This window comes from Neomonachus schauinslandi, chromosome 4 (genome assembly GCF_002201575.2).
Source record: "Neomonachus schauinslandi chromosome 4, ASM220157v2, whole genome shotgun sequence".
Lineage (NCBI taxonomy): Eukaryota > Metazoa > Chordata > Mammalia > Carnivora > Phocidae > Neomonachus > Neomonachus schauinslandi.
In genome coordinates this window covers 140,888,216-140,900,759 of record NC_058406.1, presented here as the reverse complement: position 1 = coordinate 140,900,759, position 12,544 = coordinate 140,888,216, and positions in this window count along the sequence as shown.

The window sequence follows — 12,544 nt, the reverse complement described above, 5'->3', positions numbered from 1 at the left end:
GAATTAGAACAGGATTTTCTCTGATACTTAAAAACCAGTGGGAGTTAACTCAGGTCGTTGTGAATCTTGTATACATATAAAAAGTGAGTTAAATCAATGTACTGTTCAAAGTGAAAGTTTTATAGAATGCTCACTGACAATTTCTGAACAATTATTAATGTAACTACTATTTTTATTTTTATTTTATTTTAAAGATTTTATTTATTTATTTGACAGAGAGACACGGTGAGAGAGGGAACACAAGCAGGGGAAGTGGGAGAGGGAGAAGTAGACTTCGTGCGGAGCAGGGACCCCTATGTGGGGCTCGACCCCAGGACCTTAGGACCATGTCCTGAGCCAAAGGCAGATGCATTACAACTGAGACACCCAGGCGCCTGGTAACTACTATTTTTAAATCATCTATTGAGTAATTACATATCCAAGATAGGAACATATTTAGAAAGCATATTAGCATTCAATAATTATTTATTAATTTCTGTTAGGTCTTCTTAATATACCTGGTAGGAGCAATAGAGTGGGGAATGAGATAGCAGACAGGATTCCTGCCCTCTACTGGTGAAGGAAGATACACACAGTAAGCAACTAAATGATCTAATTTGTAGTCACAAAATAAATATGCTATAACAAATTTAAAAAAGAGCGATAAAAGAAAAGTGGAATGCACTTTGGAAGTGTAAGTATTTTGATGTTTTTTCAATTTTTCTTATAACTTCCTCTTTTTTGGATTCTCCCACATACCAAGTTAAAATAACAGAATGGGAAACATACTCCTAAACTCATGACTCAAAGCATATGCCAATAGATTTAAACAGCATGAAACATCAGATTACCTTTTAGAAAAAATTGGGGACGCCTGGGTGGCTCAGACGGTTAAGCATCTGCCTTCTGCTCTGGTCATGATCCCAGGGTCCTGGCATCGAGTTCCCCATTGGACTCTTGCTTGGTGGGTAGCCTGCTTCTCCCTCTCCCTCTGTTGCTCCCCCTGTTTGTGTGCTCTTGCTCTCTCTCTCTCTGTCAAATAAATAAATAAAATCTTTAAAAAAAAATAGAAAAAACATTCCTAAGGTAGCCATAGAGCTAAAATGAAAAAAAAATTAGTGACAACACCACATCCTGGTGATGATGCAAAGAAACTGGATCACTCATACATTGCTGGTAGGAATACAAAATGATATAGCCATTCTGGAAAAAATTGTTTTTTGTTTGTTTGTTTGGTTTTGTTTTTTAAACTTAACATGCAACTACCATATAACTCAACAATTACACTCTAGAGGTATTTATCCTAGAGAAATAAAAACTCATGTGCACACAAAAATCTGTGCATAAATGTTTATACTAGCTTTATTTGTAACAGCCACAAACTGGAAACAACCCAGGTCTCCTTCAATGAGTGAATGGTGCATACCATTCCATACCATGGAATATTACTCAGCAACAATAATAATTTAAAAAACTATTCATAGACATAACAATCTCCAGGGAATTATGTTGAGTGAAAAAATACCAATCTCAAAAGGTTTCAAACTATACAATTCCATTTATATAATATTCTTGAAATGGCAAAATTATAAAAGTGGAAAACAGATTAGTGGTTGCCAGGGATTAAGGAGAGGCAGGAGAGAGGAGAGAAGTAGGTGTGGGTATAAAAGAGCCACATAAGGGAGCCTTGTGATGACAGAAGTGTTCAGTATCTTGATTGTATTGATATCAATATTCTGATTGGGATATTGTACCGTAGTTTTTTGTTTTGTTTTATTTTGTTTTAAGAGAGGGAGAGAGAAGTGGGGGAGGAGGCAGAAGGAGAGAGAGAGATAGAATCTTAAGCAGGATCCATGCCAGCCCAGAGCCCAATGTGGGGCTCGACCTCAAGACCCTGAGATCATGACCTGAGCCAAAAGCAAGAGTCAGGTGCTTAACTGACTGAGACACCCAGGCACCCCTATTGTCCTATATAGTCTTGCAAGATACTACCATTGGGGGAAATTGGGTGGGAAGTACAAGGGATCTCTCAGTATTATTCCTTACAACAGTATGTGAATCTACAATTAACTAAAAAATTTAATTTAAAAAAAGACAGAAGCTTGTAAGTAAAAGCACAGGAGGGTATTTTTGTGTTTTGGTGGCAGGCAAATTTTTTTTTTATTCGTAATACAGTATAGTATGTAAAAAGCAATAACCATACCAGAAAAAAAAGTAAATTAAACATCAAAATTAATAACTTCTGTTAATCAAAATAAGCTATTAAGGAAATCAATGGACAAGATACAAAAATATTTGGGAAAAATATTGACAAAACATACCAGACTAGGACTTATATCTAAAATCTATCTCTGTACCTATGCCTATACCTAATTCCCCTTTTTTATTAATAAAGCAATAAAAGATGGGCAAAAAATTTGTGTAGAAACTTTACAAAAGAAGATTCATGAATATCTGAAGTGAACATAACAATATTCAACCTCATTGCTTATCTGGCAAATGAAAAAATTAAAATCACAATCAAATATCATCAGACACCTATCAGAATAGATCAAATTAAAAAGACTGACCACACTAAATGTTGGCAAGGTTGTGTAACAACCAGAAATCTCACCTTGGTGGGGATGTTAAAGGCTACAACTCGTCAAAATCTTTGAAGAGTCTGAGATTTTACCCTATTTACAAGTAAACAATTAGTCAGCCACACTTTCATGGATGTTGGGAGTAGACTGGTAACTACTGGGTCATAGAAAGAGGGTGTTTTGTTACAGCAACAGCAGTAACTGGAATATCAGCATTTCCCCACTGGTTCTTAGGGGGCAATGGGAAGAGGACCAGATGACAACTAAACACAAAATAGGTTGCATTATGAGATAGGACACCTGATTTAAGGGAGCCTGCATCTGTATCTTTTGTAATTGACAGTAAGCCTATTCTTTGCTCTGGGGGGAGATACTAACTCTATCTCCCAAGGCTGTTTGCTAGACAAAATATCTTATAGATAGTCTGAATCAAAGAGTAGTAAGTGCCTCACTGGCATGATTAGTGCAGAAATACAAGAGACTCATGGAGAATTGTCTCTCAATATCACTTTAGAAATAGGATTAGCAGTTTCTTACAAAACTAAACACAAACCACTTATGCCCATATCAATTCCTACATATTGGGCCATGAGAATGAAAACATATATTAACAAAAAGACATATAAGAGTCATAGCAGTTTAATCTCTAATAGTGATAATGAATCAACCCAAAATATTCATCAGGAAAACATGTAAAAACTAGCTTTGATATATCCATATAATGGAATACTTAACAACAAAAAGTATGACTTTCTGATAAAAGCAACAATGAATGAACCTAGAAGACATTATGTTGAGTAAATCATGCCTTACACAAAAGAAGTTACGCCCAATAAATACATTTTCATGGTATCTTAGAACAGACAAAATTATGTTGGAAAGGAATTATAACAGTGGGCAGAAATTTATTGGGAAGGGGAAGAGGGAATTTTCAGAAGTTATGTTAATGTTCTATCTATATCTTCAAAAGTTTTGACTAAACTTGGAGAATGTACATTGTACATTTTACTCTATTTTGATTTTACATTAAAAAATACTGCCAACAAATACAGTATCTAATTATATAAATGCTGAGGTATTTAGGAAAGACTGTTTTGCTGTTTGCAATTTAAGTGCATTAAATATATATATATATTTATATATGAATAGTTAGATAGATGTGAGATAAAACAGGAATAGAATCTAGGTGGTAGCACATACCCTCCCCAATGTCTATCACCCAGCCACCCCATCCCTCCCACCCCCCACCACTCCAGCAACCCTCAGTTTGTTTCCTGCAATTAAGAATTCCTCATATCAGTGAGATCATGATACATGTCTTTCTCTGATTGACTTATTTCGCTCGTGACCGCTGTCACTTGTGTAACACTGTTGAATCACAAATCTGTACCTCTGAAACAAATAATTCATTATATGTTAAAAATAAAGAAGAAGATAGTAGGAAGGGAAAAATGAAGGGGGGGGAAATCGGAGGGGGAGACGAACCATGAGAGACTATGGACTCTGAGAAACAAACTGAGGGTTCTAGAGGGGAGGGGGTGGGGGGACGGGTTAGCCTGGTGATGGGTATTAAAGAGGGCATGTACTGACTGGAGCACTGGGTGTTATATGCAAACAATGAATCATGGAACACCATATTAAATACTAATGATGTAATGTATGGTGATTAACATAACAATAAATTTTTTAAAAAAAGAATCTAGGTGGTAAGTATAAAGTGTTTATAAAGTTCTTTCAGTTTTGCTTTTTGTTTTAAATATTTTATAATATAGGAGAAATTTCTACCACAATAAAGTTAGAAACCTTCATATATATCAGTGAATAAATACATAGTTTTAAAGTAAATACGTATATTTTATTTTATTTATTTATTTTTTAAAGGTTTTATTTATTTGACAGAGAGAGAGACAGTGAGAGAGGGAACACAAGCAGGGGGAGTGGGAGAGGGAGAAGCAGGCTCTCCGCTGAGCAGGGAGCCTGATGCGGGGCTCGATCCCAGGACCCTGGGATCATGACCTGAGCTGAAGGCAGACACTTAACGACTGAGCCACCCAGGCATCCCAATAGGTATATTTTAAATTAAACTTTTTATCAACATTGAAGGAGGTGACTGACTCTACCTCTTTTTCACAACCTCCAATCTCAAGATCATAATTCTTAGAGACATAGTATTCTCTTTGCAGAGTGGCTGAATTGTTCACTGCTTGACTGCCAGTGCTTTGTATTTTATCACAACTAGGATTCTTAGTGCCTAATATGATGCTCAGTGTATAATATTTCCTTAATAAATTTTATATGTGAAGTTGCATTTAAAAAAGAAGCATTCAGGGGCACCTGGATGGCTCAGGTGATTGGTTGGGCGGTTGGGCGGCTGCCTTCAGCTCAGGTCATGATCCCAGGGACCTGGGATTTAGCCCTGCATCGGGCTCCCAGCTCATTGGGGAGCCTGCTTCTCCCTCTGCCTGCCACTCCCCCTGCTTGTGCTCTCCCTCTCTCTCTCTGTCAAATAAATAAATAAAATCTTAAAAAAAAAAGAAGCATTCACTTTCATTAATTTCCACACTTTCCCTAACTCTACCTTCCATACACATTCCTAGAGTACCCAGTATATTCCAAATATGGAGACATTAGTTAGAAAACTCCTGCACATTTCAGCATAACATTTTGTTTTATTACTATTTATTTATTTTTAAGTGGGTTTATCTTATTTATTTGCTCAGATTTTGGCAAAAGGAGTACCCTTATGCTAGCTATATCATATACTTCTTAGGTTACAACATACCCGGTTTCTAATTTTTTTTATTATTGCTTATTTTTTACTTATTTATTTTTGATTTAATTTTGGTTAGTTAACATACAGTGCAATATTGGTTTCTAGAGTAGAATTCAGTGATTCATCACTTACATACAATACTCAGTGCTCATCACAAGTGCCCTCCTTAATACCCATCACCCATCTAGCCCATCTCCTACTCATCTCCCTCCATTAGCCCTCGGTTTGTTCTCTATCTTTGAGAGTCTCTTATGGCTTGTTTTCTTCCCTCCTTTTTTTTCTTTTCCCCTTCCCATATGTTCATATGTTTCTTTCTTAAATTCTACATATGAGTGAGATCGTATGGTATTTGTCTTTCTCTGACTGACTTATTTCAGTTAGCATAATACACTCTAGCTCCATCCATGTCATTGCAAATGGCAAGATTTCATTTTTTTGATGGCTGAGTAATATTCCATCATGTGTGTGTCTGTGTGTGTGTCTGTGTGTGTGTGTGTATAAAATACATATACATAAATACTGCATCTTCTTTAACCATTCATCAGGCTATGGATGTTTGGGGTATCTCCATAGTTTGGCTATTGTTGATAATACCAACATAACATTTTAAAATCAATTCAGTTAAATGGGTGAGTCATGAATCTCTTAATAAATAATTAACTTTTGTCTTTCAACCACAAGGGGGAGATATATAAGACTGATTACATTTATAAAATTATGTGTATTGGCACATTTTTAATTTTGACACTTATGCAAGGTAGATCATCTTTCTGAGGATAATACCAAACAAAAAGAAGGAATAAAAATCGTAGTCATTAATTTAAACATATATTCAACCACTATTTACTGAGTACTTCGAGTTACTCATCTGGGGCATCTTGTCAATAATTGACTAAGATGTCTTATTTTATAATTATCTAACATGTGCCATTAAGGTTAATATAATATTCAAAATAGAATTTGGTTTCTCATTATATAAAACATAGAACTCAATAGGAAAAATGAGAGTCATTTTCCACTCGGACAATTGATGTACTATGCACATTTAGGTTCTTTCTCTTCTTAAAATGTGTATTACTCTTATTTTGTAACCCCTTTAAGCAAAAAGTTCATCTAAATCTGCCAGCTGGCAAGGTTCAACATGTTTTCTGTGCTCAATAAATGTTAAATTACAAATTATTTTAATGTTCTTTACAGGATCCTGCCTATAATCATGTCGGATCCATAAGGCATTAAATAGCTTAATTTTCTATAAAAATGAAAATATTACATTTTTAAACAAAAATTCTAAAGAAGTTTTACTCAAATAGTGGGGTAATTTTTCTTTATTAAAAGCAAAATGTTATGAGAACCATGGTATGTGTGGAGGCAAAAATGCCTCTTACTTCCCAACCCACTTGTCAGCAGACACCACAACTCAAAAGTCAATTTATGTTCACACATGGTTAGTCTAATAAAGTCATAATATCCAATATACAATATCCTGATATATCTCTCCTTCTCTCTCTCTCTCTCTCCCTGCCCCCTCTCGGTTGACTGGGCCCCTGGCTTCATGAATTTACAGATATATGGCTAGTAGTTTAATAACATAGTAGCATGTACTGACTGCAGCTTGTTTCAGAAATAGTTCTTCAGGTTTCTTTGGAGACATCATACTCAGACCCAACCCAATAATGTCTAATGACTACTACACACTTCAGAGCATCAGTATGTGATGTTTAAAATCCATAAATTTGGAAGATAAAGTAAAGTGAACCTTTTGACCACCTAAAACCCTCAGGCCTTACCAGTCTTGCTTATAATTGAAGTTTTTTTAGTGTTTGTACTGATTAAGCTGATTAAGCCCTCTCTCGTTAACATAGTACCTTCATTCCTTGAAAACTCCTTCTGTGCCCTATTAATGAGATATCCAGGATTGTCTCACATGTACTCAAGATTCCTGTGGTGATTGCCATTTTTAAGACATCAGAAGTATTTTTTTGTTGAACTTTTATGTAGAATTACACATTTGTCAAACAAAAACAACAAAATCATGGATTCCTTGGAAAGTTTAAATCTTTAATCAGTATCAAAAAAATTCCTAGAATCCCTTCAAGGCAATCTAAAAATCATTTCTGTGACATAGAAATACATAATTCAAGAATCAGTGTTCATGAAGCTATGCAGGCCCAGGTGCTAAGAACTCTCAGTGAATTTCAGGGTCAGAGTAATACTCTTTCTCCACTAGTGAAGTTTAATTAGTTAATTTCTTTTATTCATCATTCAATAAACATTCATTGAACTTGTACTACACCCAGTCCTTTATACTAGCATTTCTACTTTTATTATGGCTACCAACAACTTAATACCCCTTCTTCATATCTTAACCAAGACTTAAGAGCAAACAAAAATTGTCTTACTCTTTACTCAAAAAACATAACTTCCAGATTGTTTTTTTGAAAAAAATTAAATAATGACATTAGTTTGAGTTGTTGGAGTATAAAACACTGAGTGTCAGAGCAATGGATAAAGAAGATGTGGTATATATATAGAATGGAATATTATGCAGCCATCAAAGGAATGAAATCTTGCCATTTGCAATGACGTGGATAGAACTGGAGAGTGTTATGCTGAGCAAAATAAGTCAATCAGAGAAAGACATGTATCATATGACCTCACTGATATGTGAAGGGGAGGGAGGGATGGGGTGGCTGGGTGATAGACGTTGGGGAGGATATGTGCTATGGTGAGCGCTGTGAATTGTGCAAGACTGTTGAATCACAGATCTGTACCTCTGAAACAAATAATTCATTATATGTTAAAAAAAAAAGATAGCAGGAGGGGATAATGAAGGGGGGGAATCGGAGGGGGAGATGAACCATGAGAGACTATGGACTCTGAAAAACAAACTGAGGGTTCTGGGGGTTGGGGGAGGATGGGTTAGCCTGGTGATGGGTATTAAAGAGGGCACGTTCTACATGGAGCACAGGGTGTTATACGCAAACAATGAATCATGGAACACTACATCAAAAACTAATGATGTAATGTATGGTGATTAACATAACATAATAATAATAAAAAAGAACATAGGGTATTCAAGCTTTATAAGGTATTAGAAAATGAATTTCAATTTCTGAAATTCTCCCAATTTTGCAAATTCTAAATTCAAAACGTGTGTCATCATGGGAATTCTGACTCATGAACTATCATTTATTCGGTTGATCTGAAGATATTTCCTCAGAACACCACTAGTCCATTACATACATACTCAGTTGGAATTTATTTGTATAAAGAAGACTTTTGTTGATTTGATTTTAGTTAGTTCCACATGTATCAATAAACCCCTAAAGCTAGCATGTTATTATTTTTCCTTACTTGTACCTGTAGGACATGATTCCTGGGGCTCCTCTATAAACACAATCTGCTTTTATTTCTTTACTTTCTTTAAAAAAATGTGTGTCTAGAATATATGATATAGGTGGAGATGTGTCTGAGGTGGAGAGGCAGTGTCCAGGAATGTCTTGAAATTCCTAGAGCTCCAATGAAAACATTTTGAAAATCCCTTTCTAAAGATAACATATTGCATTATTTTACCTCCCACTACTTCAAAGAGTAAAGAACCCATCTCTTCATAGCATTAATACTTTCCCTTTTATTCTACTTCTCTACAGTTGAGTAAATGGTTACCTATTTACTAAACTCATACATCTAAGAGATTCAAGCTATTTAGGAACACCGTTGTCTTTTCATATTAAATAATGAATATAGGAATAAATATTGGGGATTTAGTTTCTCCTCTATATGAAAATGTCTTTGTTCCTCAGATAATTACTGAATTACTTTTTGGACCATTTCTTGTTCCACTCAATTTTGTTTTTTTTTTAAAGTTTTGTCATGAATACATTTCCACCATAATATAGGACCTAATGCAGTCTAACTATACCATTTAAGAAACACTGTAAGTCAATCTTGGAATAAAAACAATGAAAAAAGGAAAAATATACAAGCTTTTATGCTTTAATAAAAGTACCAGCATTAACCAGATGTCCCCTTTCTTCCCATGCTCTGCTTGTAGCATTTACTTACAAATGCTAATCAGGTCTGCAGACAGTACCTACAATAGTTGGGTGCATGAGCTCCAGAGTCTGATGGACAAGAGTCAGCATCCTAGCTTCATCTCTTCCTAACTGCATGGACCTGGGCAGCTTATTCAACATTTCCAGATCTGTTTTCTCCCTCATTTATTTGATGTGAGGATGGAATAAACTCAATGCAGGTCTAATCCTCTGTCAAAGGCAGACTCACCTGAAGTTTTTGGAGTTAATTGTCAGGGCTCTTTATGCAAAAGTGCCCAACCCCCAGGATAAGAGCATTTTGTATTAGTGATTTCTCATGTCAAGTTGTGTTGGAGTGGCTGTGATCATATTATTTTTAGAATTTGATACAAGCTTTCTTTAAAAGGGCCCTCACATTTTATAACTTTTAGACTCCACAAAATCTAAGTCTGTCCTTTCATGAAGTAATTATTCAATAAACATTATTCTTACTTACTATCAGAAAACTCATCCAAAATAATATATGAATTTTTCTCCCTTCCTTCCTTCTCCTTTCTTCCCTTCTTTCCTGTACATATCTTAAAGACCTGATTTAGCTTTGTAGGCTAACTTCCATCATAGGTCATAAGACTCAGTTGTTCTACTTTCCTCTCAAAGAACATGGGATCTGAAGGTGAAAATCAGAAGCTTTTTGGGTAAGTAAGGTGCTAAGAATGTTCAATTTCAAATGTCACTGATTCTAGAATGATACAAGTTTGTAAAGATAGCTGAACTGAGTCAACCAGTTTCTGCATTCCCTGACCAAGGTTCTTTGACCTTCTTTCTTGAATGACAAATGAGAATGAATTGATAAGCAAGTTGGTCAGAATTTATACCCTGTATTACCCAAACTTGACTCTTTAGGAACTTTCAACACCACTCTCTTACCCCCCACATTACAGAGGAACACCATTTTTCAAGTTCAGTCTTACACAAGAATTTAGGTATTTATATATAAAGTCAGTTGATATGAGCAAATAAATACATATAAGTTGTGCTTCTGAGAAGAGAAAGTGGTGCTGATCCAGTTGTAGAAGAGTTAGATGACATGTCCTAGAGAGGGAGATGGATACTGTGTTGATAAGGAACGGTTGCATAAAGCAATTTAAAGTAAGTAATTGTAGATCTTTTAGGGTCTAAAGTGAAATAGAGGAAATGAGAGACAAAACCCTAGATTTTGAAATTGTGAAAACACACTTAAAAGAATTAAAAACTGAAAAATGCAACCAAGTAGTAATTATGATATAATCGTAAACCATAAACACTTTGTTTTAAATGTCTACAGATTTATTAATAAATATCACATGATCACATGGTTGCCCTTTATCACTGATCTCACATTTACTCAGAAGACAAAATTCTTGGGGCACCTAGGTGGCTCAGTCTGTTTAACTCTTGGTTTTAGCTTAGGTCATGATCTCAGGGTCATGAGATGGAGCCCGGTGGCGGGCTCTGTGCTCATCAAGGAGTCTGTTTGAGATTCTCTCCCTCTCCCTCTGCCCTTTCCCCTGCTCATGCTCTCTCTCTGTCTCTCTTTCTCTCTCAAGTAAGTAAATAAATCTTAAAAAAAAAAAAGAAGACAAAATTCTCACTTATTCCAGCAAATACACAACTTTCTCTGATGCAAGGGTTAGAATCGTAATTGCACCATTTACTAGCTCTGTAATGTATAAATTACTTTAAACTACCAAGAATTTCCTCATCTGAAAACTAGTAGTGATAGTATTACTTATATTCTAGACTTTTTTGTTAATATTAAATAGGATAATACAAGAAAATTCTTAGTTTAGTGCCTGGCACCATACATATGATATATATGTCATTTATATATCATATATATCATTTCTATTATATATATGTCATTTATATATCATATATATCATTTCTATGATATATGAAATTATATTACTATATAATATATAATGTTATATATGTATTATATTATATATGCAATATATATTATATATGTAACATACATATATATAGATAAATTTTATTTTTGCTCTCTATTGCACTGCATGACTCACTAAAGAAATGTTCCAGGTGACAGATATTGCTGTAACAAAATAAACAGTACACATTGATGAAAATTTAGTAGTACACTCCTGAAGAATTCTGGCATAGTGGTATAAATGACCATGCAAATTCAGAGCTTTGGCTAAAAAAAATTAATCAATACTGTTATATAAACATTTATCTGTAGGATCTATGCACAAATGACTCTGTAAACATATTTTGTGTTTTTATCGATGATCTAAACCACCTCTTTTACTGCCTAGATTGATATGTAGGCATATGATGTATTTTAGCACCTATCTGCTTTAACTCTGTAATACTTAGAAATGCTTCTGCTAATACCATGCATGAAAAAAAAAACCAAAACAGCTTGATACTGATGTATTTACAATTACTTGATGGAAGACTGATATTAGAGTAAATTGTTTACTTTTACAAACTTCTATCTAGTCATGCAGTGCCATTGTCCATCCCTCACCCCACCCTGACAAAGGATCTATTGTTAGCATCAAAGAACCCAACCTCAGTGAAGGTGCGGGATAACCTTCCCTGTGTAAATGGGTCACAAGCCAAAGTTTAACTCATACCTGAAAACATTCAATCTTCTAGATTAAGGATAGGCCCAAATTATATGTGTCAGTTGGTGTTCAAATTATATGTGTCAATTATGATATGTGTTTGTGTCAGTGATTCTGTGAAATTCCAGACACAGCATTAGCCTAGCAAATTCCTTTAATGGAATGTTTATGGTTATTTTTCAACTCAAGTATTGACTGAAAAATTTCTCTCCTCTGGAAATTAAACTCAGAATACAGTAAATATGTATAAGAAAATTTGTTTCAAAATACCCTTTAAGTATGGACAACTTGAATAAGATCATTTTCTTTTTAAATTTTATTTATTTATTCTAGAGAGAGACAGAGAGTGAAAACAGGAGCAGGGTGAGGGACAGAGGGAGAAGCAGACTCCCACTGAGCAGGGAGCCAGATGCAGGCTTGATACTGGGACTCCAAGATCATGACCTGAGCCGAAGGCAGACACTTAACCAACTGAGCCATTCAGGTGTCCCGAAATAAGAATCATTTCTATTTAACACTTTTTAATGAAATTAACAGGCAGTT